This window comes from Bubalus kerabau, chromosome 1 (assembly GCF_029407905.1).
Source record: "Bubalus kerabau isolate K-KA32 ecotype Philippines breed swamp buffalo chromosome 1, PCC_UOA_SB_1v2, whole genome shotgun sequence".
Taxonomy (NCBI): Eukaryota; Metazoa; Chordata; class Mammalia; order Artiodactyla; family Bovidae; genus Bubalus; species Bubalus kerabau.
The window spans coordinates 90,458,010-90,485,620 of record NC_073624.1 but is presented as its reverse complement, the minus strand read 5'-3'; the positions used below and the strand labels follow the sequence as shown (position 1 = coordinate 90,485,620).

Below are 27,611 nucleotides of genomic sequence, written 5' to 3'. Positions count from 1 at the left end.
CTCAGAGAGGGTCTCGAAATCAGCAGCCACAATCATGGCCATCACAGCATCCGGTTGTGACTTGTTCCAATTCAACTCCTCAAACAACTGGGGGGTGGGGGGTGGCGGGAGAGAAGGTATGCAGAGGATAGGGAGCCAGGGAAGTGCAGCATGAGGAGGTGAGCTTGAAGCTGATGTACATTGCCAGAGATGTCCTGATGGAAGACACCTTGGGACATGAGAGAGAAAGGCTTAGTGGGGTCCAACTCTATCAAAAGTACCTGCTGCTTGTAGTACCAGGAGATGTACTGGCTGTAGAGGCAGCAGTTGTTCAAAAAGCCAATCAGATCACCGATGCTCTTGCGCTCCTTGCACATTTCCCGTGTCAGGATGTAGTCTCCGACCTCCAGGTCACTGACTTGATGTCACTGCCCTGACAGTGGATCAAAGATGGGAGTTCATGTCAAAACTCCTGCATATCCACAACAATACTCTGCTGAGTACCATTCTGCTTCTGGCCACCAGCTTTGCACAGGTCCAGTGGGAGCATCTGCAAACACACAGCCTCTCATGAGGTCGAGATTTGCTTTTGGTTGCAGCCTTTACTTTTCCACTTACAGAAGACCCTGCAACATCTCTTGTAAGGTTGGTTCAGTATTGATGGACTCCCGTATTTTGTTCTCTGAGAAGTTCTTTATCTTTCCTTCAATTATTAATGATAACCTGGGTAGAGTATCTTAAGGTGCAGGTTTTTCTCTCTCAGCACTTTAAATATATAATGCACTACTTTCAAGCCTGCAAAGATTCTGCGGAAAAATCAGCTAATAGTCATGGGGATTCTCTTGAATATGACCCATTGTCTTTATCTAGCTGCCTTTAGAATTCTGTCTTTAACTGTTATGATTTTAATTATGATATGTCTTGGTGTGAGTCTGCTTGAGTTCATTTCTTTGATACTCTCTGTGCATCCCGCACTTGATGTCTGTTTCAGCCATCATTTCACCAAATACATTTTCAACCCTCTTCTCTCTTCTTTTCCTGAGACCTCTATTCTCTCTTCTTTTCCTGAAACCTCTATAATGTGAATGTAAGTAGGCTTGGTGTTGTCCCAGAAGCCCCCATTAAACTGTTCTCCTTTTTGTTCATCATTTTTCTTTTTGCTACTCTGAAAAGAGCAGACTGAGAGCAACAAGGGAGCCAAAGGAATTGTAGAAGATAGTTGTGGGGAAATAGGAATTAGCCAAGATGGTGTCAGTCAGGCTCTCTCACCCCACCTCCTCTTGCTCATGCCCCACATCCTATAAACAATGACTTTGCATGGTTATATAACAGCTAAAATTACTTACAGCACTGTACATGCACATCAGGATATACTCACTTGGCCACGGGCCACTTTCGTTCTATAAACCTATGTAACCCTCACCTGAGAAGCCCTGCTGCTGCTGCTGCTGCTGCACCAGTCAGGAGAGAAAAAACATGTTTGTAGTTCCTACAGTTCCTTGCATTTTCTTCCAGCTTCACTGCTTTTTTTACTTAAAAAAAAGGCAATGGGTGGGAGAAATATGCTGTGAAGTGTGTGATACCATCACTCTATGGTGGCCTCAAAATTCTCCAAGAAAGTTGCTCCTCCAAAAACAAGAACTAAATTATAAGTCTAATCCACATGGAAGAAGTATAGTGCTTGCAAGTTGTCACTCGCAGCCTCATTAATGAAGAAAAAAAAAAAAAAGGTGAACAAACTAAAATCAATAACACTTCTTAAACTATCAGAAACGTTGGAGTCACAGGGCAAACCACCACCCCAAATCCAGGAGACAGGTGAACACAGAGAATTCCAGCTTCCTTAGGAGCAGAAGCTGCAGCTAGAGCCTTGAAGAACACTTGAAGGAAAACTGACCAGTTACGGGAGACTAAGCGTGTCAGGAAGTCAGCTCTAAGAAAACAAAAAGACAACAGAGGAGACAAAAACAGGGGCACTAAGGGAAATTTTGGAGAAGGCAATGGCACCCCACTCCAGTACTCTTGCCTGGAAAATCCCATGGACGGAGGGGCCTGGTAGGCTGCAGTCCATGGGGTCGCTAAGAGTCGGACACGACTGAGCAACTTCACTTTCACTTTTCACTTTCATGCATTGGAGAAGGAAATGGCAACCCACTCCAGTGTTCTTGCCTGGAGAATCCCAGGGACAGGGGAGCCTGGTGGGCTGCCATCTATGGGGTGGCACAGAGTCGGACATGACTGAAGCGACTTAGCAGCAGCAGCAGCTTTTATCTGATACCTTGTGTCTGGTCTTCAATAATAGAATTGATAATAATGGGGAACACATGTATACCTGTGGCGGATTCATTTTGATATTTGGCAAAACTAATACAATTATGTAAAGTTTAAAAATAAAATAAAATTAAAAAAAAATTTTACAAAACCAAAAATAGTGACAAAAATACATACAATTTTGTGAGATGTAGCTATTTTCTTTTATTAGGGAAAAAATAAAACAAGTAATAAATTACCAATTTAATCACAGAATAATAGACTATGCAAGGAAAGAATAAAGAAAATGCATGTAATAAATTGAATCAACTGCATCAAAAGATTGATTAAATTAATAGAGTTAGAAGAAATTGTTCATTTGACAGGGCTGTGGCATGACTGATCAAAAATAAACTTAAACCATACTAAGAATGAGAGGAGCACATGATTACAGATGTTGCAAACTGAATTATAAAAGGACCCTCTGTTTCTGATATTGATGTACCAGGTATTTAGACCAACTATCTTACTAAGAACAACCAGAAGCTAGACACTTATTTTAAAATAACATTTACTTGAAGGTATTAATGTCCTAAAATAGCTGTGAAGAATTTCTAGGCCAAGATCCAGGAATACTTAATCTGTATTTACAGATTTAAATTGGCTGATAACATTGATAGAGTTAACAACTCTTAGCCCAAATGGCTCTTGAAGTTATACCACTTTTGGATAGCTCTTTTTTTGGTATCATTAGGGTGGAATTATGTCAATAAAGTGCTGTAGACAGAAGTTATAGAGAAGTAAGGAGACAGGTAATCTTCCTTCTTAGTCTGTCAATTAATAATACAGAAGTAGATGCTTTTAAAGAGCTTGACAAGTTCACTTTTTTGTCAGTAGTTTTTGACTGGATATTTGAAGGATCTTCAAAAATCTTTACTGCAGAGGTCACTTTCCTGAAGTTTAACTTGATGCCTTAAAAACTGTGCTCTCCCCCAAACTCACTGATATTACAAAAATGCCTCAATTATATTAGATTTTGTAAGACCCAGACTTGGAGATGGTGGTAGAGGTATATGTTATAGGGTGGGACCAATGTGGAGGTTGGTGGAGGATATCCCCCACATTTATAATGAGTCAGGACACAAGCAGCATAAACTTCAACTTTCCAAGAATCCAAGCAGTGAAAGAATAGACAGAAGAACTGTGGAGTGAGAGAATTACTGAAGTTTCTTGAATTTTTCAGAAACTAAGTAACAGGACACATTTTGGAAGAACAGTGGATGAATCAGGGGAAAGAAAGTTATTACAGATTTGAATAATGGAATTATGATAATGAAGAGGTGGAGAAGGAAACATCAACCCACTCCAGTATTCCTGCCTGGGAAATCCCATGCACAGAGGAGCCTGGTGGGCTACATGGGGTCACAAAGGAGTTGGACATGACTTAGCAACTAAACAACAACAACAATGAAGAGGTAGAGGATGGAGGTTAGAATGTTGAAAGAAAGTGAAAGTCACTCAGTCGTGTCCGACTCTTTGCACCACCATGGACTATAAAGTCCATGGAATTCTCCAGGCCAGAACACTGGAGTGGGTAGCCTTTCCCTTCTCCAGATGATCTTCCCAACCCAGGGATTGAACCCAGGTCTCCTGCCTTATAGGCAGATTCTTTACCAGCTGAGCCACAAGGGAAGCCCGGTTAGAATGTTATTGTGTAGTTAAAAGCTCCATCAGGGAGAGCTTTTAACTACCTGTTTACCACCCTGTCAGCAGCGTTTAATAAAGTATTCATATAGGTAGTCAACCAATATGAATGGTAGTCAACCATTAAACACAGTATAATGATATGAAAAAATTGAATTGGGAGCACATGAACCTAAGTCATCAGAAATTCTAACTAGAAAACTAATTCAAAATAAAAATGGAAAATAAGTGGTCAAAAGTTAAAAGGTTCCCAGATTTGAAGCTGAGGACACAGGGGTAATGATACTTCCCAGGCCCTTAAATATCAATTCATCTAACAAATGGTACAGAAATTTCCAGGGAAAATCTGAGACTATTCTAGACCTTCCAGGCCACTTCCCATGGACATAGCCTCACAAGGGAGTCTTGGAATGAACTGGTATAGGGGTAACCCCAGGGATCCAGTTAAAATGGTAAGACTTCAAGATAAGATAGTTGGCCTTATTACACTTGGCTCCCAACAGTAACCAGGTCGAAGCTCATGCCTACCTCTGTGTGTTTGTGTATATGTTTGTAAGTGTGTGTGTGTGTGTGTGTGTGTGTGTGTGTGTCCTAGGAGCCCATACTCCCTACCCTATAAAAAAGAAGCTGGTTTGCAGCAGAACTCACTAGATCCTCGCTCTGTGCCTGTGGATCCCTCCTCTGGGCCTGATCAGCAGAGCCAATGTCATCACCAGGGTGTGCCGAAGTCAAGAGAGAAGGTCAGTAAATCTGCTCACTTCTTCAGTGAAAGCTGACCCTGACTCTGTTTATTCATTGGAGACAAACAGCTCTGACTCACTCAGTGACCGCCTGTGTTTAGATCACACCAAGATTCTGCACACAGTGACCATTGGGGAGATGTCACAGATCTCGACTCCATTAACCTCCACCCTGATCCATGTCTCTCCTCTTTAGATGTCTTAACTCTGTTTCTACTTTTCCATCACTTTACAGCTAGACTGTTATCTGGATCTCTACTTGAAGTTTCTATCAGGCTCTCAGAAACTGCCCCCCTGCCCTCCTTGCTCTGCTGAGGGGCAAATGGCTTGGATATGTTAGATGGGGTCAGTCTGATTGGCAAAGGCCTGACTCCATTGTTGCAGAGAGGGATATAGTCCAGAAGGTCAATCTCTCATGCCCTAGAGAGGGCAGACTCTAAGTACATGGCTATTTAGTTCTGATTCCACATCATCATGTAAACATACCCAACCTGCCCAGTTAGCCTCTCACTCTCTTTGCCACATTTGGCTTTTTTTAATTTTCTTCTGTGTGTGTGTGTGCAACACACTCCCTGTGTGGGTGTGCCACACACTCCCTGTGTAGGGTGGGGTTGGTTCTTAGTGTCTGTGTATGTTGATGTGCTTCTCTGTATTCCTCCCCTAAAAGCCTGGGCATTGATCACATTTGAACATATAAATCATCTTATCACATGTTCACACTCTTTTCCTATGTCCAATTCAGTCTCTCTAATTCTCTGTTTGGCTTTAACACTTTTTTTTACTATTTGTTTGGTGAGGGTGGGATCTCCTCTGTCTTTAGATTACTTTTACTCATGCATTTATGTCTCTCAGCCTTATTCTTTATGCGTGTTAGTATTTTATATTTATCTGACATTTTTCTGTCTTATTCCCTGGAGAGAGAGAGGCTTAGAAGTGAGTGACTCAAGGATGATCCTCTTTTAGAGACTGTAATACAGAGTCGCGGTCCATATTTTTGCAGTACCTCTGGAAGCCAGATGAAGAGAAGTAGGACTTAAATATATCAGGGGGAAAAAACTGAGTTAGATGAAAAGGCCCTCCTAACAAGGAAGAACCATTAGAATGGATCATAAAGCGTGAATGAGATCCTCTCCTCTCTCCAGGTTTCTGCAGGGCCAGTTTGGCTACCTCTTGGGATGCTGGCCAAGTGTTTACAGTATTCCTTTTACATGTGAAGTGAAATCACAGGGACAGGGAGAGAAAACAGAGCTCACCACTGATGTTTATTTATTTGTTCAATCTATGCTGGCCACTAATAATACATTATTAGTTAATTTTCATTTTGTAGGAGAAAAAAACTTGAGAATCAACTAGCCAACTCCACACAATAGTAAGTGACAGTGCGAAGGCTAAATTTCAGGTGTGCCTGCCTTCAAAGTCTCTGTACTTTGCCACCTGACTTTCTGTTTCCCTCCAAAGTGATGAGACCAGATTCCAGGCATGGTTTTTTATTCCTGAAATATATAACTGTTCACCTCTTAAAATCATTTATTTCTTAGTCCAGGAATCTCCCTGGGTTTCAGCCTTTTTCTTTTATCCTATGGTACACATTTCTGTTCTCTGTCACTGTTTCTGTCTCTCACTCCCCTCACGTTTTCTCTCTCTTTATTCTTTTTTCTAAGATTTTTAGAGTCACTGAAATTTTTTCATGCATTTTAAATTGCAAAATAGCTCAGGTTAACCAATGCCATGGAATAGCTGAAGTTATCCAATCCATTGATGTTCAATAATTCTCCTTGATTACTAAGTTCTCCTCTCAGTTTCATATTCATTCGCCTTTGGACATATACAAAGAACTTGAATATTCAGAGCAAGATTATTATGGATACTTTTGCATATCATTTTCTGTCTTGTTTCCTTGGTTACCTAGTTGTTTTACTCTTTGTTTAAGTATCTATATTGAAAGTAACTGTGAGAAGGGAGAGGAGAAAGAAGTTGAGTCTCCATTATGGCTCCTAACAGAATAGTAAATTCACTTTAGGACTCAGCTGGAGGATGAATAGGGATGATAGAAGGAGATCAAGTCTCAAGAGATGGAAGGAGGTACAATATGGAGTTACAACCTCAGCTATAAAATGAAATTGACGTTGTTTTCAGCATTTCCATTATTTATGGTATCTCCCACTAGTGCTGATCAACAGAAAGGGTCTTCTGGGAGAGCTGGTGACTTACATTTACCTTTTGGATGTCTCAGGGATCTAAGTCATCACAGGCATCTGAAATGCCCAGCCATGGCATATTTATAACACTGGTCCAGGCCAGGCCATCATCAAAGGATTCAGGTACTTTAGAGTTCCTGTTTCAGAAAGATACAGATAAATTGAAGCAGATTCAGTAGCACAGAGGAGGATGAAACAAAAAGAAAGCAGAAGGCTGAGAGCAACAAGAGAATTTAGAACATTTCTACAATTTACACAAATGAATGAATCTCTGTTGCAAGCCAATTACTGGCAATGCCCTATGGAGAGCAAAGTGTCCATCTTGCTAAGAAAAGGGAAATGGGAAGACACTTAAAATAGAAAAGAGGGGGGAAAACAGGTAGGCCTATAGAAACACTTCTGAAGTATTTTCTAATACATTGGCATGACTGCTAAGTTGTAACTGAGATGGCAGCAGAGGCCTCCAGGGACTCACACTAATGATTAATTGTCCTTCTGTAAAAGCCATCTATCTACATGTGTCCTCAAAATACCTTTCCAGCCATGGATCCATATGCTTTTGTCTACACGACTTTGTTAGGTAATACATGGCAAAATTTTATTTCCTATGGTCTGCCAATTTTATTCCTAATTTCCTCAAAGTTCATGTAGATGTGTTAGTGAAAATCATGGAGTTCCAGAATTACATCTCACATGTTAAAATCTTTTAAAATGACATAATTCCAAGGCATTCTGAATAGTATGTGAAACCAGCAAGAAAAACAATTATTCTTTTCTGACCATTTAAGGATTTGGTAGAGGCCTGGCCCTTAACCAAATCACAGGGCAGTGCAATAGGATGAAGGGTCAGAGAGGCCTGCAGTACAGGGGCTCTACTCTTTCAAGATTTTTCTAGTTTCTTTCCTTTTTGCTCCCAGTGAACAGACCCACTATAATTTCCCCTCCTTCTGACATCCCTGCTATGAGATACTACCCAACTGGGTACAACTATTTGGTTTTCTCCCTATACAGATGGGCAGTAAAATCTTCCAAACAACCTGACAATTGTGCATTTTTCTGATCTCTAGTTGTGGATGAAGGGGGGGGGGGTCTCACTAATATTCGATATAGATCTCAGTTGCCCTTCTTTCTTAAGAGGGCTAATTCAGGGCTCATGGATTTCTGACTTGTCATCGTGTCCATTTTTGAATGATAAATGGCCCTATTTTTCTTTTTTAAGTCTGATTTCTAATTTATGTTAGTTTTACTATTTAGTAAAAAGGTATATGTTCTCCCATTCTTAGTTAACAAAGAGAAATTGATTGGCCACTTTAGGGTGAACTACACATTCTCTGAGGTGGAATCAGGAGGGCAGATACCTTTGTCTTCTTCCTGAAGGCTGCCTTTCATCTAATCTTATTTGATTAGGAGAATTTTCAGAGATGGAAGAGGGAATACAAGTCTTATAAATCTTAAGGGCTGGCTTTTAGTTCTCAGCCTTGAAATGCAAGGGAAATTTTCACTCAATCCTCAAATAAACCCCAATGAGTTCACATTTTTATTGTATATAATTGATTTCAAAATTATTATGTATTGGCCATTATGGAATTCGGTACCTCCACCCTATTCATACATTGTCAAATTTGGAGCATAAATTTTTATCTTCCCTAATAAAGATTGAACAGAAAGTACTTTTTATCTACCTGTCCTTTATATAACAATAATGACACATCCCCTAATAATTCAGTTTACTATAAGAACATCTTTTTATGGCTACTTTTGCCTTTAAGTCTTCTCAAAGTTTAGGTATAATTTCAATTTTGTATGTAATCTGAAATATTTGGGGCTTAACTTAGGTTCTCACTTAGTGACCATTTTTTCTTTTACAAAGATGCCTTTTCCCAAGAACAGTTTTTAATATGTCAGTCATTAGCAAATATTTTTCTTACATCTGATGTTTTTTTCTTCTTGTGCACTTTTCCCCAAGTATTTTGTTATTTCATTACTCTTCAGAGCCCCCAGTATTTTACTGAAGCCCCATTAGAGCTCTTAATCGCCTCGTATTATATAATATTTAACTTGTAAAATACTACTGCCATCAACTATACTGTGTACTCTACCAGAATTTAATGAAAGTGAAAAGCGAAAGTGTTAGTCCCTCAGTCATGTCCTACTCTTTGTGACCCCATGGACTGTATGTAGCCTGCCAGTCTCCTCTGTCCATGGAATTCTCCAGGCAAGAATACTGGAGGGGGTAGCCACAGAGTACCTAGCCATTCCCTTCTCCAGATGATCTTCCTGACCCAGGAATCAAAACTGGGACTCCTACATTGTGGGCAGATTCTTTACCATTTGAGCCACCAAGGAAGCCCAAAGTCATATCAGTGCTTAAGTGCCCTTGTGGGACAGGAAGCTCCTTTAGCTACCATTTCTGGTTTTCCTAACCTTGAAAGAAATTGAAAACCACTGCCCCCATAGCAATATTCCCCAGGATGGACCTTCTTAAGTGCCTTGAAGCTCCATTTTACTGTTGTTGTTGTTTTTATTTCACCACCTCCTCCCGATTCCACTCCCAATAAAAAAAAATTTAGTATTTTCTCTGTGTGAGGTCTGGTTACTCATATGGCCAGAGGCACTGCCTCCCTGGTGATTCAGAATGTCATTTTCTGAACCTATGTCATTAATAAGCTATTTAGTTACTTATTGCACTCTCTTCCCCATCCCAACTCAGTTGTCTGTGTTCTTAGGTCAGTTTATTCTCTTTTATTTGTGATGGAAATATTGAGTATAGTCTGGAGAAAATCAACAAGGAGGCTTCTCAGGTAGTATTACTATTTTAGGCCTTAGGCTACTGAGTGACTCGGGAAAACAAATAAAAGCTTAACATGTGGTCTACCTCAAACATGAGAGCTAGGATATCTCCCACACAAGGGTTGGGAGCCAAAGCCCCAGCTAGTAATAAACTACTTGCCTTGAATTCTTTGAGATACCTTGGGCATATCTATAATCTATCTCAAAAGTTCATTGGCGCTGGAACTGGGTGCTCAACCATCACTCAATCACTCTCCATAGGAGATACTTCTTAAAATTTTATATTGGGGTATAGCTGATTAACAATGTTATGATAGTTTCAGGTGAGCAGTGAAGGGACTCAGCGACACATACACATGTATCCATTCTCTCCCAAATTCCCTTCCCTTCCAGCCTGTCACATAACATTGAGCAGAGTCCCATGTGCTATACAGTATATCCTTATTGGTTATCCATTTTAAATAGAGCAGTGTGTGCATGTCAATCCCAAACTACCTAATTGTCCTTCCCCCTCATCCTTTCCCCCAGCAACCATAAGTTCATCATAGGAGACACTTTTGAGGAAACAGACAATAGTGTGAGATAAAAGAGTACTTTCATGTTCGGTTTAAAGAGGAGAAGCCTATGGGAATTTAATGACTTCAGATCTCTAAATCACAAGTTTTTTCAACTGTTGTGAGTTTCAGCTACCTTCTAAAAGTTGACTGAACTGTGAACTCACCAAGAAAAAAGGCTCTTACACACACAACTTTTCCTACAACATTTCAGACATGTACAGACACTATGAAACATATCTATCTAGCAGTCCATGAACCCTAGGATAAATGTATCTACCATAAAGATTTTTCACCTGTAAAAATGAAACATTTTTGCTTTGAGGTCACGAAATGATGTATTTAATCCAAAAAGATTTACATTATAGTATACAAAAGAGGAACCATATTTCAAGCTGTGTAGGGTTTAAAAATTGCTAGAGGCACATTTTCTTTAAAGGAACCTCATAGAGTCTGAAGTTCTTTCTAAGAAAAGAATTTACATGATTTTAAATAAGGCTGGTGAGTCCCTCTTTACAACCTAAGTGAGCCAACCTCATCCCTAAAAGAAACATACTCCACAGAATAAACAAGCAATATACTGCTATATTATATTTTCTCTTCCTAGGTCATAGCATGCTAGGAAGGCAACAGTTACATTGTGCTAAATGCTGAATTATTCAAAAGGGTCCTGGTCCTCTTCAGGAGATATGACAGGAACCAGAGTTTTAGTTTACAATGAGACATTTTCCCATCAGTCTAGTCTACAGTAGCACACTTTATTCATTGTGCTCCTGTGGTCAAGGAATATAGACTTAACTCACCAGCACTGTGTTTTGAGAATTCAGTACATGTGTACCAGCAGAATTCTCTCTCAGGATCTGCCAAACACCATTATGGTTCAGTATCTTTTGTTTTGGGCAAAGCTTTATCATACTTCTTTGTTTGTAATTTTATTTCTATATATGTGATAATGTTACAGTAATAATCTATTGGGACTTGAGGAGGTCCAGGAAATAACACTACTCTTTCTTATCATTTCTGAATCAACTGAGAAATGAATCTGCAAATGGAGGATAAAATCCCAATTTTCTTTATAACAAAGTAGAAATTTTAGCAATTGGACTTCCTAATGCAGAAGCACAGAGTTAGACTTTTTCCCCTATAAATGGCAGCACAGTACACCGTCAGAGCCTCCCCAAACAAGGGTAAGCCTTCTCTGAGAAAAGCCACTCATTCCCAAGGGGAGGCTAGAGGAAAGAGACAGACACGTGCTCAGCTTTCCTTCTAAAGTCACAAATCAAGTAAGCTACTCAACCTCCCAGGAGATAGTGTGAATGAAGGCGAAGGGAAGGGTCAGGAGTGTGGTGCTACTTCAGTTCCGTTCCTGTGGAAGGAAACATCAGGAACATGGAGGCAGCTATTCCCCACCCTACACACCCCTAACAGTATCTAGCATTGTGTTCTCTTGCCTCATTAAGTCTTTGGTTAACCAGAGGTGTGGTATATTAAGACAGTCCCTCTTCTACTTTGATATGGCTACTCCTCCAATGCAAATCATTGCTCTGTTGAAAGGCTCTTGGAGCTTTGCTTGCAGACAGTCTAAAATGGATCAGAACTGTGAGTTGACAAAATCAAATCTGAGGTCAAACTAGACCACAATTGAAAACTCATTTTCTACTCTTTTCTCCTTAACAAATTGTGTTTTAGCTGCAGTGTCCAAAATGACAGAGGTTCTTCAATGAGATTAAATTGTATTCTTAAAATATAATAATAAATCAGAGAGTCAAATGTTATGATACATGTGAACAACTTTATAAAATATTGTTAATTTAAATGAAATTACAGACTCTCAGTTCTTTAAATAAGAAATCCAAGGAGTCATGGGTAGTTATTTATTTTATCTCTAAGCACTTGGCAGAAGAAAATCCCATGACTAACAAATGTCATAAGTATATAGACCTTTCAGAAAACAGAGAGATATCAACTTAAATAACACCATGGCCATAATTAAGACCACCAATAAAAATTATATAATAGGGGTTTTAAATTAGCTTTATAGCACATAGCAACAATCTTTAATGCCCAGTCTTAGAAGAATCTTTGTCAGAAATAATATTTGCGAGGAGGAGCCAAGATGGCGGAGGAGTAGGACGGGGAGAACACTTTCTCCCCCACAAATTCATCAAAAGAGCATTTAAACGTCGAGTAAATTCCACAAAACAACTTCTGAATGCCGGCAGAGGACATCAGGCACCCAGAAAAGCAGCCCAACTCTTCGAAAGGAGGTAGGAAAAAATATAAAAGACAAAAAAAGAGACAAAAGAGGGAGGGACGGAGTTCCGTCCCGGGAAGGGAGTCTTAAAAAGAGAGAAGTTTCCAAACACAAGGAAACCCTCTCGCTGCCGAATCTGTGCCAAGCTTTGGAAGCACAGAGGGCAACATAAAAGGGAGGGGAAAAAAAAAAAATAAACAATTAAAAATCGCGGATTGTGAGCCCTACGGTATCTCCCCCAGCGGAGAAGCAGCGCAGACGCCTGCACACGGCATTAGCAAGCGGGGGCTGGGCAGGGAAGTGCGGCACGGGCTGTGTCCCTTAGAGTAAGAATCGGGCCGAATGTCCTGAGCGCTATCTGAGCGAAATAATTTGGGCTAGCAAACCAGACTGTGGGATATCTACCACGCGAAAAGCCAGCCCTAACCTAAGACACCGCCAGGCCCGCGCACAGAACAAAGGACTGAACAGAGATAGCCGGCTGCAGACCTTCCCCCTCCGGTGACAGGCAGCCAGAGCCGGAAGGGGGCAATCGCAGCCCCAGAGAGACACTATCTATAAAACTGTAAGCAGGCTTCTTTGCTAACTAAAACTTCTTGGGGGTCTGGACGGTCAATATCTGCCTGAGAAGGTGCGCCGGTTTTACACCCAGATAACTGAGTGGCGGGGAGGCGATAAGTCGCAGCATTGGCGCCCGCCAAACACCTCATCACCTGAGCTGCTCGACCTGGGAAGAACACAAAACGCAGGCCCAACCGAGTCTGCGCCTCTGAGGACTACCCGAGTGCCTGAACCTGAGCGGCTTGGACCTGGGAGCTCAGTCCAGGGCCGGCCTCTGATTGTTCCCGGCGGAACAACCTAGAGCCCAAGCAGTGTGGGCAGGGAGGTTACACGCGCCGTGAGCGGGGGGCAGACCCAGTGTGGCCGAGGCACTTCGAGCGCACGCCAGTGTTATCTGTTTGCAGCATCCCTCCCTCCCTCCCCACAGTGCGGCTGAACAAGTGAGCCTAAATTAAAAAAAAAAAAAAAATAGGGTCCTCCACCGTCCCCTTTGTGTCGGCGGGAACCAGACACTGAAGAGACCAGCAAACAGAAGAAGCTATAACAGAGGGAAACGCCTTGGAAGCTACAGGCCATAGATTAAAACCCTGTGGTTACTACGGATTACATAGGAAGGGGCCTATAGATCTTGAGAAATATAAGTCGGACTAAGGAACTGCCAAAAATGAACTGAACCCACAATACTCACAACAAAACCAGAGAAAGACCTAGATATATTTTTACTATTTTTACGATCAATCTTTCTTTCTTTCTTTTTTTTTTAATTAAAAAAAATTTTTTTAAGTCCTCTATTGTCCTTTAATTTTCACTTTTATAACTATTACTTTGCAAAAAAAAAAAAAAAAAGACCCTATTTTTTTTTTTTTTTTTTTTTTCTTCTTCAGCAAACTTCATATATATATTTTATAATTTTTTGACCGTGGTTTTTTTTTTTTTTTTCTTCTTTTTCTTCTTTTCTTTAACATTGCATTTTTGAAATTCCAAACTCTACTCTAGATTTTTAATTTTAGCCTTTTGATATATGTTATCAATTTTGTACCTATAGTTTTTTTCATAATTGCTGTGACTTTTTTTTTTCCTCTGTTTCTTTCTCTTCTTCTTTTATATAACATCGTATATCTGCAATTCCAAACTCTACTCAAGATTTTTAATTTATGCTTTTTGGTATTTGATATCAATTTTGTACCTGTATTTTCTTTATAATTTTTGCGACATTGTTTTTGTTGGTTTGTTTGTTTTCTCTCTTTATTTTTCTTCTTCTTCTTCTTTTTTTTTTTTTTTTTAACATTGTATTGTTGAAATTCCAAACTCTACTCTAGATTTTTAATTTTTGCTGTTTGGTATTAGTTATCAATTTTGTACCTGTAGTTTCTTTATTACTTTCACGACCTTGTTTGTTTTTCTTTGTTCGTTTTTTCTCTCTTTCTTTTCCTTCTCCTTTTCATTAACATCGCTTTTTTGAAATTCCAAACTCTACTCTAGATTTCTAATTTTTGTTTTTATGTATTTGTTACCAATTTTGTACCTTTAAGAACCCAATCTTCAGGACCCATTTTTCACTAGTGTACGAGATTACTGGCTTGACTGCTCTCTCTCCCTTTGGACTCTCCATTTTCTCCACCAGGTCACCTGTATCTCCTCCCTAACCCCTCTCTACTCTACCCAACTCTGTGAATTTCTGTGTGTTCCAGACGGTGGAGAACACTTAAGGAACTGATTACTGGCTGGATCTGTCTCCCGCCTTTTCATTTCCCCCTTTTATCCTTCTGGCCACCTCTGTCTCCTGCCTCCTTCTTCTCTTCCCTGTATAACTCCGTGAACATCTCTGAGTGGTCCAGTTGTGGAGTGCACATAAGGAAGTGACTACTGGCTAGCCCACTCTCTCCACTATTGATTCCACCTCATCTCATTTGGGTCACCTCTAACTCCCTCCTCCCTCTTCTCTTCTCCATGTAACGCTGTGAACCTCTCTGAGTGACCCTCACAGTAGAGAAACTTTTCATCTTTAACGTAGATGTTTTATCAGTGGTGCTGTATAGAAGGAGAAGTTTTGAAACTACTGTAAAATTAAGACCGATAACTGGAAGTAGGAGGCTTAAGTCCAATCCCTGACTCCAGGGAACTCCTGACTCCAAGGAACATTAATTGACAGGAGCTCATCAAACGCCTCCATACCGACACTGAAACCAAGCACCACACAAGGGCCAACAAGTTCCAGGGAAAGACATAACAAGCAAATTCTCCAGCAACAAAGGAACACAGCCCTGAGCTTCAAGATACAGGCTGCCCAAAGTCACCCCAAAACCATAGACATCTCATAACTCATTACTGGACATTTCATCACACTCCAGAGAGAAGAAATACAGCTCCATCCACCAGAACATCAACACAAGCTTCCCTAACCAGGAAACCTTGACAAGCCACCTGTACAAACCCATACACAGCGAGGAAACGCCACAATAAAGAGAACTCCACAAACTGCCAGAATACAGAAAGGACACCCCAAACTCAGCAATTCAAACAAGATGAAGAGACAGAGGAATAGGCAGCAGATAAAGGAACAGGATAAATGCCCACCAAACCAAACAAAAGAGGAAGAGATAGGGAATCTACCTGATAAAGAATTCCGAATAATGATAGTGAAATTGATCCAAAATCTTGAAATTAAAATGGAATCACAGATAAATAGCCTGGAGGCAAGGATTGAGAAGATGCAAGAAAGGTTTAACAAGGACTTAGAAGAAATAAAAAAGAGTCAATATATAATGAATAATGCAATAAGTGAAATTAAAAACACTCTGGAGGCAACAAATAGTAGAATAACAGAGGCAGAAGATAGGATTAGTGAATTAGAAGATAGAATGGTAGAAATAAATGAATCAGAGAGGATAAAAGAAAAACGAATTAGAAGAAATGAGGACAATCTCAGAGACCTCCAGGACAATATTAAACGCTACAACATTCGAATCATAGGGGTCCCAGAAGAAGAAGACAAAAAGAAAGACCATGAGAAAATACTTGAGGAGATAATAGTTGAAAACTTCCCTAAAATGGGGAAGGAAATAATCACCCAAGTCCAAGAAACCCAGAGAGTCCCAAACAGGATAAACCCAAGGCGAAACACCCCAAGACACATAGTAATCAAATTAACAAAGATCAAACACAAAGAACAAATATTAAAAGCAGCAAGGGAAAAACAACAAATAACACACAAGGGAATTCCCATAAGGATAACAGCTGATCTTTCAATAGAAACTCTTCAAGCCAGGAGGGAATGGCAAGACATACTTAAAATGATGAAAGAAAATAACCTACAGCCCAGATTATTGTACCCAGCAAGGATCTCATTCAAGTATGAAGGAGAAATCAAAAGCTTTTCAGACAAGCAAAAGCTGAGAGAATTCTGCACCACCAAACCAGCTCTCCAACAAATACTAAAGGATATTCTCTAGACAGGAAACACAAAAATGGTGTATAAATTCGAACCCCAAACAATAAAGTAAATGGCAACGGGGTCATACTTATCAGTAATTACCTTAAACGTAAATGGGTTGAATGCCCCAACCAAAAGACAAAGACTGGCTGAATGGATACAAAAACAAGACCCCTGCATATGTTGTCTACAAGAGACCCACCTCAAAACAGGGGACACATACAGACTGAAAGTGAAGGGCTGGAAAAAGATTTTCCATGCGAATAGGGACCAAAAGAAAGCAGGAGTAGCAATACTCATATCAGATAAAATAGACTTTAAAACAAAGACTGTGAAAAGAGACAAAGATGGTCACTACATAATGATCAAAGGATCAATCCAAGAAGAAGATATAACAATTATAAATATATATGCACCCAACACGGGAGCACCGCAGTATGTAAGACAAATGCTAACAAGTATGAAAGAAGAAATTAACAATAACACAATAATAGTGGGAGACTTTAATACCCCACTCACACCTATGGATAGATCAACTAAACAGAAAATTAACAAGGAAACACAAACTTTAAACGATACAATAGACCAGTTAGACCTAATTGATATCTATAGGACATTTCATCCCAAAACAATGAATTTCACCTTCTTCTCAAGCGCACATGGAACCTTCTCCAGGATAGATCACATCCTGGGCCATAAAGCTAGCCTTGGTAAATTCAAAAAAATAGAAATCATTCCAAGCATCTTTTCTGACCACAATGCAGTAAGATTAGATCTCAATTACAGGAGAAAAACTATTAAAAAATCCAACATATGGAGGCTGAACAACACGCTGCTGAATAACCAACAAATCACAGAAGAAATCAAAAAAGAAATCAAAATTTGCATAGAAACGAATGAAAATGAAAACACAACAACCCAAAACCTGTGGGACACGGTAAAAGCAGTCCTAAGGGGAAAGTTCATAGCAATACAGGCACACCTCAAGAAACAAGAAAAAAGTCAAATAAATAACCTAACTCTACACCTAAAGCAACTAGAAAAGGAAGAAATGAAGAACCCCAGGGTTAGTAGAAGGAAAGAAATCTTAAAAATTAGAGCAGAAATAAATGCAAAAGAAACAAAAGAGACCATAGCAAAAATCAACAAAACCAAAAGCTGGTTTTTTGAAAGGATAAATAAAATTGACAAACCATTAGCCAGACTCATCAAGAAACAAAGGGAGAAAAATCAAATCAATAAAATTAGAAATGAAAATGGAGAGATCACAACAGACAACACAGAAATACAAAGGATCATAAGAGACTACTATCAACAATTATATGCCAATAAAATGGACAACGAGGAAGAAATGGACAAATTCTTAGAAAAGTACAACTTTCCAAAACTCGATCAGGAAGAAATAGAAAATCTTAACAGACCCATCACAAGCACGGAAATTGAAACTGTAATAAAAAATCTTCCAGCAAACAAAAGCCCAGGTCCAGACGGCTTCACAGCTGAATTCTACCAAAAATTTAGAGAAGAGCTAACACCTATCCTGCTCAAACTCTTCCAGAAAATTGCAGAGGATGGTAAACTTCCAAACTCATTCTATGAGGCCACCATCACCCTAATACCAAAACCTGACAAAGATCCCACAAAAAAAGAAAACTACAGGCCAATATCACTGATGAACATAGATGCAAAAATCCTTAACAAAATTCTAGCAATCAGAATCCAACAACACATTAAAAAGATCATACACCATGACCAAGTGGGCTTTATCCCAGGGATGCAAGGATTCTTCAATATCCGCAAATCAATCAATGTAATACACCACATTAACAAATTGAAAAATAAAAACCATATGATTATCTCAATAGATGCAGAGAAAGCCTTTGACAAAATTCAACATCCATTCATGATAAAAACTCTCCAGAAAGCAGGAATAGAAGGAACATACCTCAACATAATCAAAGCTATATATGACAAACCCACAGCAAACATTATCCTCAATGGTGAAAAATTGAAAGCATTTCCTCTAAAGTCAGGAACAAGACAAGGGTGCCCACTTTCACCATTACTATTCAACATAGTTTTGGAAGTTTTGGCCACAGCAATCAGAGCAGAAAAAGAAATAAAAGGAATCCAAATTGGAAAAGAAGAAGTAAAGCTCTCACTGTTTGCAGATGACATGATCCTCTACATAGAAAACCCTAAAGACTCCACCAGAAAATTACTAGAACTAATCAATGACTATAGTAAAGTTGCAGGATATAAAATCAACACACAGAAATCCCTTGCATTCCTATACACTAATAATGAGAAAACAGAAAGAGAAATTAAGGAAACAATTCCATTCACCATTGCAACGGAAAGAATAAAATACTTAGGAATATATCTACCTAAAGAAACTAAAGACCTATATATAGAAAACTATAAAACACTGGTGAAAGAAATCAAAGAGGACACTAACAGATGGAGAAATATACCATGTTCATGGATTGGAAGAATCAATGTAGTGAAAATGAGTATACTACCCAAAGCAATCTATAGATTCAATGCAATCCCTATCAAGCTACCAACAGCATTCTTCACAGAGCTAGAACAAATAATTTCACAATTTGTATGGAAAAACAAAAAACCTCGAATAGCCAAAGCGATCTTGAGAAAGAAGAATGGAACAGGAGGAATCAACCTACCTGACTTCAGGCTCTACTACAAAGCCACAGTTATCAAGACAGTATGGTACTGGCACAAAGACAGAAATATAGATCAATGGAACAAAATAGAAAGCCCAGAGATAAATCCACGCACATATGGACACCTTATCTTCGACAAAGGAGGCAAGAATATACAATGGATTAAAGACAATCTCTTTAACAAGTGGTGCTGGGAACTCTGGTCAACCACTTGTAAAAGAATGAAACTAGAACACTTTCTAACACCATACACAAAAATAAACTCAAAATGGATTAAAGATCTCAACGTAAGACCAGAAACTATAAAACTCCTAGAGGAGAACATAGGCAAAACACTCTCTGACATACATCACAGCAGGATCCTCTATGACCCACCTCCCAGAATATTGGAAATAAAAGCAAAAATAAACAAATGGGACCTAATTAACCTTAAAAGCTTCTGCACATCAAAGGAAACTATTAGCAAGGTGAAAAGACAGCCTTCAGAATGGGAGAAGATAATAGCAAATGAAGCAACTGACAAACAACTAATCTCCAGAATATACAAGCAACTCCTACAGCTCAACTCCAGAAAAATAAATGACCCAATCAAAAAATGGGCCAAAGAACTAAATAGACATTTCTCCAAAGAAGACATACAGATGGCTAACAAACACATGAAAAGATGCTCAACATCACTCATTATCAGAGAAATGCAAATCAAAACCACTATGAGGTACCATTTCACACCAGTCAGAATGGCTGCAATCCAAAAGTCTACAAGTAATAAATGCTGGAGAGGGTGTGGAGAAAAGGGAACCCTCTTACACTGTTGGTGGGAATGCAAACTAGTACAGCCACTATGGAGAACAGTGTGGAGATTCCTTAAAAAACTGGAAATAGACATGCCTTATGATCCAGCAATCCCACTGCTGGGCATACACACTGAGAAAACCAGAAGGGAAAGAGACACGAGTACCCCAATGTTCATCGCAGCACTGTTTATAATAGCCAGGACATGGAAGCAACCTAGATGTCCATCAGCAGATGAATGGATAAGAAAGCTGTGGTACATATACACAATGGAGTATTATTCAGCCATTAAAAAGAATACATTTGAATCAGTTCTAATGAGGTGGATGAAACTGGAGCCTATTATACAGAGTGAAGTAAGCCAGAAAGAAAAACACCAATACAGTATACTAACGCATATATATGGAATTTAGAAAGATGGTAACAATAACCCTGAATACGAGACAGCAAAAGAGACACTGATGTATAGAACAGTCTTATGGACTCTGTGGGAGAGGGAGAGGGTGGGAAGATTTGGGAGAATGGCATTGAAACATGTAAAATATCATGTATGAAATGAGTTGCCAGTCCAGGTTCGATGCACGATACTGGATGCTTGGGGCTGGTGCACTGGGACGACCCAGAGGGATGGAATGGGGAGGGAGGAGGGAGGAGGGTTCAGGATGGGGAACACATGTAAACCTGTGGCGGATTCATTTTGATATTTGGCAAATCTAATACAGTTATGTAAAGTTTAAAAATAAAATAAAATTTAAAAAAAAAAAAAAAATAAACATTAATAAATGGAAAACTTAAAAAAAAAAAAAAAAAAAAGAAATAATATTTGCAAAGACATGTTTTATATTACAGAATAATGTTAGCTTATCTGAAGCTCTAGGAGAATGAATGCTTTCTTATTTTCTTTCTGATATTTCTTCAGCTAACAGATAAGACAGCATTATGATTTTCAAGTCATGGTGCTAAAATTCAATTAGTTAGCACCAAGACAAAATTTAAAATCCTGAAGAAGGTAGAAATATACTCTATAACAAAGGTGGAGGCAAAATAAGGTTATTAACAAATGGAATATGTGACATGTAAGACTGAATACCTATTCTATAAAGCGCAGTACACATGACTTAATATTATTATTTAATATTGAAGTAAACATTCATCACCCATGGTATAGATGACACAGAACTAACAAGGTCATCACACAAAACTTCTCTTCCAGGGTGGCTCACCAGGTCAGACCATCCTCCCTGGACAAGTTCTTCGGACACCATGAGTTTCTCTGTTATTTGCCACAGTGATTCAGAGACAAACATGATTATCAGTCAAGCAGCAGAATGAGTAGGACGTGATTTTCAAGATATTGTCCCATTTACTTACACAAATGTTTAACTGGTTAACCCCTGATGGTAGTTAACAAGGCACTACGTATCACAGAATATTCTAACAAACAAGCCACAAATAAACATTTGTGCGCCTGTAGATCAGAATAATTCCATAAATCGACCTTCAGTTTCTTCTTAGTCAAGTCCACCTCTCTGAAATGTAGCTCACTTACTTCTCTTGCCCAGACTCGGACCTCAGCGTCAACAAGTCCACGGGGGCCCAGGATTCAAAGCCACTCTTGGATTAAATAGTTCACTCTGCCCCTCTGTGACATTTCTGGGCCCTCAATATGAAAATGCCTAGGTTCAAGTTCTAGGGGATCATTCCAAAACAGATATAATGGGAATGGCCTACTCCCCAAACACTGCCTATACCTACAGGAAATGCAAAGCTAAAAAATTGGCAGTAACAGCATGCCGCTAAGTCGCTTCAGTTGTGTCCGACTCTGTGTGACCCCATAGACAGCAGCCCACTAGGCTCCTCTGTCCCTGGGATTCTCCAGGCAAGAATACTGGAGTGGGTTGCCAATTCCTTCTCCAATGCATGAAAGTGAAAAGTGAAAGTGAAGTCACTCAGTCGTTCCCGATTCTTAGCGACCCCGTGGACTGGAACCTACTAGGCTCCTCCGTCCATGGGATTTTCCAGGCAAGAGTACTGGAGTGGGGTGCCATTGCCTTCTCCAAGTAACAGCATATATATCTTCTAAAATTAAGATAGGCAACATGAGAGATTTAAAGACATGGAGAGCAGAGAGGAATTCAACCAGAGGCAGCTTAATGACAGATACCCACCACCAGAGATGAGAAAGGAAGAAGGAAAAGAAAAGTAGAAATAAGTGGAAAAACTGGGTGAAAGGAAATCAGAGGGGGGAAATTGAGAGTATGTAGAAAAGGAAGTGGAAGAAGAGAAAATGAAGAACTAAATGTTAAGAAGGAATACAGTGTCTATAAGCATCTGAAAAAAGAAGGGATCTATCTGATATATCCTAACTCCAAAACACGATTAAAAAGTAGAAGAGATTTAATATGAACATAATGACTTCCTAAACATTACAGTGAGAATAGAGCATGCAAATTCTGAAGCTTGTTCTCTGATGATAGAAAAAGAAAAAGATTTACTGCTATTAGTAAAGGGACAGATTGAAGTTGTCTGAAGGTCTATTCAGAAATATTGACTCTGTGCCCTACTCAGAACTCCCCTGTTCTCACAGGATGATTGGATCCTTTCCACCCAATTATGTATAGCTCTGAATTCCTACCTAAGAAGGAAAACTGATAGGTAGCATGCAAGAGCTCACGGCCAGGCCCATCTCCAGCGCACACGACGTGGGTCATTAACGCAGCAGCGGCAAACACCGGGAGCCTGAGACTGGAAAGAAGTAGGATGACTGGGACGGGCTGAGCATGATGTTTCAAGTTATGCTAATCATTTTCACCTGAGAGATAATCCTGAGGGTTAGCATGTTTTTATTTTCTCTAAAGGGGCTTCCCTGGTGGCTCAGATGGTAAAGAATCTGCCTGCAATTCAGGAGACCCAAGACCTTGATGATGGGAAAGATTGAGGACAGGAGGTGAAGGGGGCAACAGAGGATGAGGTGGTTGGATGATATCACCAGCTCAGTGGACATGAGTTTGAGCAAACTCTGGGAGATAGTGAAGGACAGGGAAGCCTGGTGTGCTGCAGTCCATGGGGTTGCAAAGAGTCGGACACCACTTAGCGACTGAACAACAACAATTCTCTCTAAAAATTCAACCCATTCATTGTTTTTGTTTTTTTTTTTTTGATCTGAATTATCATTTATTTTTGTTTTTGCAGTGAATAAAATATAGTCTCTTAGAAAGTTTAATGTCATAATACAGTTTTGTTATCTATAATCACCATTCTGAAATCTCCAGAACTTATTTATTACTAGTGTTTTAAATAGGTAGCTCAGTTGGTAAATTATCCGCCTGCAATGCAGGAGACCTGGCTTCAATTCCTGGGTCAGGAAGATCCCCTGGAGAAGGAAATGGCAACCCACTCCAGTATTCTTGCCTGGAGAATCCCATGGACAGAGGAGCCTGACAGGCTATAGTCCACGGGATTGCAAGAGTCAGACACAACTTAGTGACTAAACCCCCACCACCATACTTGAGCTTTTTTTCTTTTTTAGAAAAATACATCTTCAAGTGTCTGTCAAGTGCATACTTGATATAATCTTTTATGAACTAACATCCCTTCCTCTGAAATACTCCACTCCTCTCTTTGGCATGGGTTCTGGAAATCTATCTTGTTTTTTCACCTCTGAATGCATTTTGACTAAAGGCTAATCTTTCGACACTGAGGATCCTGGAGCAGATACTTTACTTGACTTCAGCCTGATTAAACTAGAATAAAATATAGCCACCACTTCTTTATTTTTAATGTTATGATTCCATGGATGCAGCCTATGGTGACCATGGTACTCTCACTGCCCCATACAGTGCCAATTACATTACATTTACTTAAGTTACAAAACATTTATCACCACTCACCCATCTTGTGCTATTATAGCTGTGTTTCTGGGATCAAGTGAGTACCTTGCATTACTCTACAGCTGTCTCTCTTGTGCTTTTCCTGTCCTTTGTCCTCAAGCAGATCCAAGCCAGTGGACCTAAGAAATGGCAGCACCGTGACTGAGTTTATCCTCGTGGGCTTTGAGCAGAGCTCCTCTTCCACTCAAGCATTGCTCTTTGCCCTCTTCCTAGCCCTCTACAGCCTTGCCATGGCCATGAATGGCCTCGTCATCTTCATCACCTGGACAGACCCCAGGCTCAACAGTCCCATGTACTTCTTCCTTGGCCACCTGTCCTTCCTGGATGTCTGCTTCATCACCACCACCATCCCACAGATGCTAATCCACCTGATAATGAAGAACCATATTGTCTCCTTTGTCTCTTGCATGACCCAGATGTACTTGGTCTTCTATGTGGGTGTGGCTGAGTGCATCCTCTTGGCTTTCATGGCCTATGACCATTATGTTGCCATCTGCCACCCACTGGCCTATGCCCAGATCATGAGCCAGCAGGTCTGCGTGAGCCTGGTGAGTATTGCCTGGTCCTTTGGGCTGATCAATGGCATCTTGCTTGAGTATATGTCATTCCGGAATCCCTTCTGCGGAGACAACCATAGAAAACTTCTTCTGTGAGGCCCCCATAGTGATTGCTCTCTCCTGTGGAGACCCCCAGTTTAGTCTGAGAGTCATCTTTGCCGACACCATTGTGGTGCTGCTCAGCCCCATGGTGCTCATTGTCATCTCCTATGCCCGCATCCTGGCCTCCATCCTGGGCAGGAACTCCTCCTCTGGTCGAGGCAAGACCTTCTCTACTTGTGCCTCCCATCTGACCGTGGTCATCTTTTTCTACACCTCGGCCATGTTCTCTTACATGAACCCCCGCAGCACACACGGTCCTGACAAAGACAAGCCTTTCTCCCTCCTCTACACCATCATCACCCCCATGTGCAACCCCGTGATCTACAGTTTCCGAAACTGCCGGGGTCCAGCCCCAGCTGATCCAGGGTATTCGAAGGAGAGACGGCTAGGCAACCTATTCAAATGTTAATTAGAGATAATAAAGAGGAATAGAATGAGGATAGCTCAGTAGGAAAATTCAGTGGAGAAAAGAAGCTGAGTGGCTTGGTTTACGCGGAAAATCAATATAACCCGTGACACCAGGTTAGCTCTGACCACGGAGGCCGCAGGCGCCCTCTCGAATAGCGGAAGGTGCCCCACCTTAGACACCTTCTCGAGTGGGTCTTAGAAGCCCAGGCAAATAAATGGTCGCAGAGGACATCCACGCTCCAGATGGACACTCAGCTGGAAGTTAAAGGGAAGAATGACATGGGGAGACCAAGCGTTGGTGAGCAAGGCCCATAGCTTTATTTTCAACAGGGGCTTTTATACCCTAAGTTACACATAGAGGATAATAGGGGATGCAAAATCAGCAGTCTTTGATGCTTATCAAAAACCAGGATTTCTTTCCTGCAGATTTATCGTATACAAATGGTTTAGGTGATTTACATCATCTTCTGGCCAGAGGCCTATTAACATTTTATGACTCTTGACAAGCACTTATCAACAAAGACTTATTTTCTCTAAGAGTAATTATTTTAAGGTTTGGCACCATCTTCCGAAGATAAGATTACGTTCCTGTAGGGTGGATGTGTAATGGGTTTACAAAGGAAAGAATTTACTACCTTAAGGGTCTAAAGTTACTAACACCAGGCCACTACTTATTTTTTCTACATACCAACTATATTAATTAATGCACATTCAAGGATACAATTCAGGGGATGTGAAAACTTGGCAACAAACATTGGCTCATCAATGAAATCTTTTACTAGTTTTATTCTGACAGTTTCTAATTCTCTGAGAGGCTCTAAGCTATTTGAATATCTTAAGCTTCCCGTGCCTCTGGAGGCTGGGAGACTGTAAACAATCGTATGCATAGCTGTAGGTGTCCGGGTAAACTTGTCAGGCGAGTTAGAGAGCCATCTGAGGGGTTTGGATTTAAACACTCCTAATTGCCCAGGAACTTTATTAATTGGAGCTGTAAGTTAACTCTTTGACAGAGAGAGTGAGATGGTGGTGGGGGACAGCCCCCAGTAAAGTCAGAGGTGAGAGCACAAAGCAATAAAGTAGGCAGACTCTGGTTTTTTGGGGGGTAGATGCTCGAGAATATCCGGGGGCACTCCCGAGGCTCGATCCCGCCTTTGCGTATGCCGAGCCCCCTTCCTCATGACCTTTGTCACGAGTGGAATGTCTCTCGCCGGCTCCCGGCACGAAACAAAGAAATGAAGAGGGCCATGGCGAGGGCCCTTGGGAGGAGCAGCCTTTCCCAGGCATAGTCTGTCTAGTGGGCAGATGCCTGGAGGGGCAGCTTCCTCCTCCACTCCTGTGCTGAGAGGCTCCAGGAAAGAGCATTCATAGGTTCCTTTGCACCAGCATCAGGCCTGGAAGATCCTATTGATATCGAATGCTCATATATCTGATGTACCTTTAAACACTGTGTTCTCTTGGACCTTCTTCATGAGACTTGGAAATCTTCCTGCTGAGTAATTTTCTTCTAAGTTCTCACAACAGGATCTATAAACACATAAGTACACTTAATTCTATTTCATTTTCTTTGCATAGCACTTTTATATGCTCTTGCCAGCCTGAGTTCTGCCTAGACATTTAGGAGTAAACTTTTTCTTTCAACTTAATCTGTTTTGTTTTTTTTTCTCACACTCCACTCTCTTCCTGAATCTGCCCTCATCCACTCTGCTCCTATATGAGAAACAGTAGAGGAAGAAGTAAGAAAAAAGGAATCGGGGAGCAGTGTTAGACATTAAGAAAAGTCAGCTAGAGAAAAGAAGAAAAAGAAAAATTAGGGATCAGCAGCCTAAACTTCATCTTGTTTGCCTCCACTAGCCCATGAGGGGGAATTTGTGGTGGCATTAAATTAGCAACACTGCATTTGGTGTATGTTTGTGCTTCTCCGTGTTGGGAAGGGGCAAGTAGGAGATGTTAGGTGTCACACGCCTTCTTCTAAGTCCTCCAGTTTCCTTAAATGCATGACTATTTGATATTTTCCATTATATCCAAGTAATATGTACCTCTATCAAGCTTCTCAGACTACCAGTTTCTTCCCTGTTACCCATGCCCCTAATTAACTCTTCTCTCCCTACTTCCTTTTTGGTAGCCATCTACCATTTAATTCCAATTCAGTCCTGTTCCATCTTATCTCCTCATCTTAAATGGAAACATTTCACTCCCTGTATTTTAAGGAACATCACTCCAACACTACTTCCACCATTTCTGAAGACTTTCTATTTGTGATCTCAATCTTTCTAGCCTCATCTAGCTTCTCTCCTTAACTTAATCCAACATACCTTGAAAGGGCATTATATTCTCAGCTGTTCTCCTTCTTTGAAGACTGCATCTTTCTCATGCTCCCTTCATAATAGGAAGGAAAGAAAATAATACAGGCCTGTGCTTTGTTTTCTGGTGCTACTTCCATTAAGATGAATGCACCTCACTTGGGATGCTCTCAGATAGATATACAACCCTTTCCACATCCTGTATATCACCTACTACCCTCTACAGTGACATAAAGTAGTAGCTTCACTCCACAAAGCTCTACTCTTTTGAGTCCAAACTGGGGAGTCTGTAGATATGAGAATATGTAAGAAGCATTTCTCAGATAACAAGGAGGAAATGAGACACTACTGTAATCAAGCAGAAACAATAAGCAAAGTACTTAAACATTTACATCATCAAAGAAAAACTACACCA

At 40.3% G+C, this 27,611-nt stretch overlaps 1 protein-coding gene and 1 pseudogene across 5 annotated transcripts in view; both read left to right on the top strand.

Annotated features, from left to right (window-relative positions):
* Positions 1–27,611, top strand: part of LOC129652967 (olfactory receptor 10AD1-like) — a 90,873-nt gene that overhangs the window by 14,843 nt on the left and 48,419 nt on the right. The window lies entirely within an intron of this gene.
* Positions 4,516–26,782, top strand: LOC129649891 (olfactory receptor 10AD1-like; annotated as a pseudogene).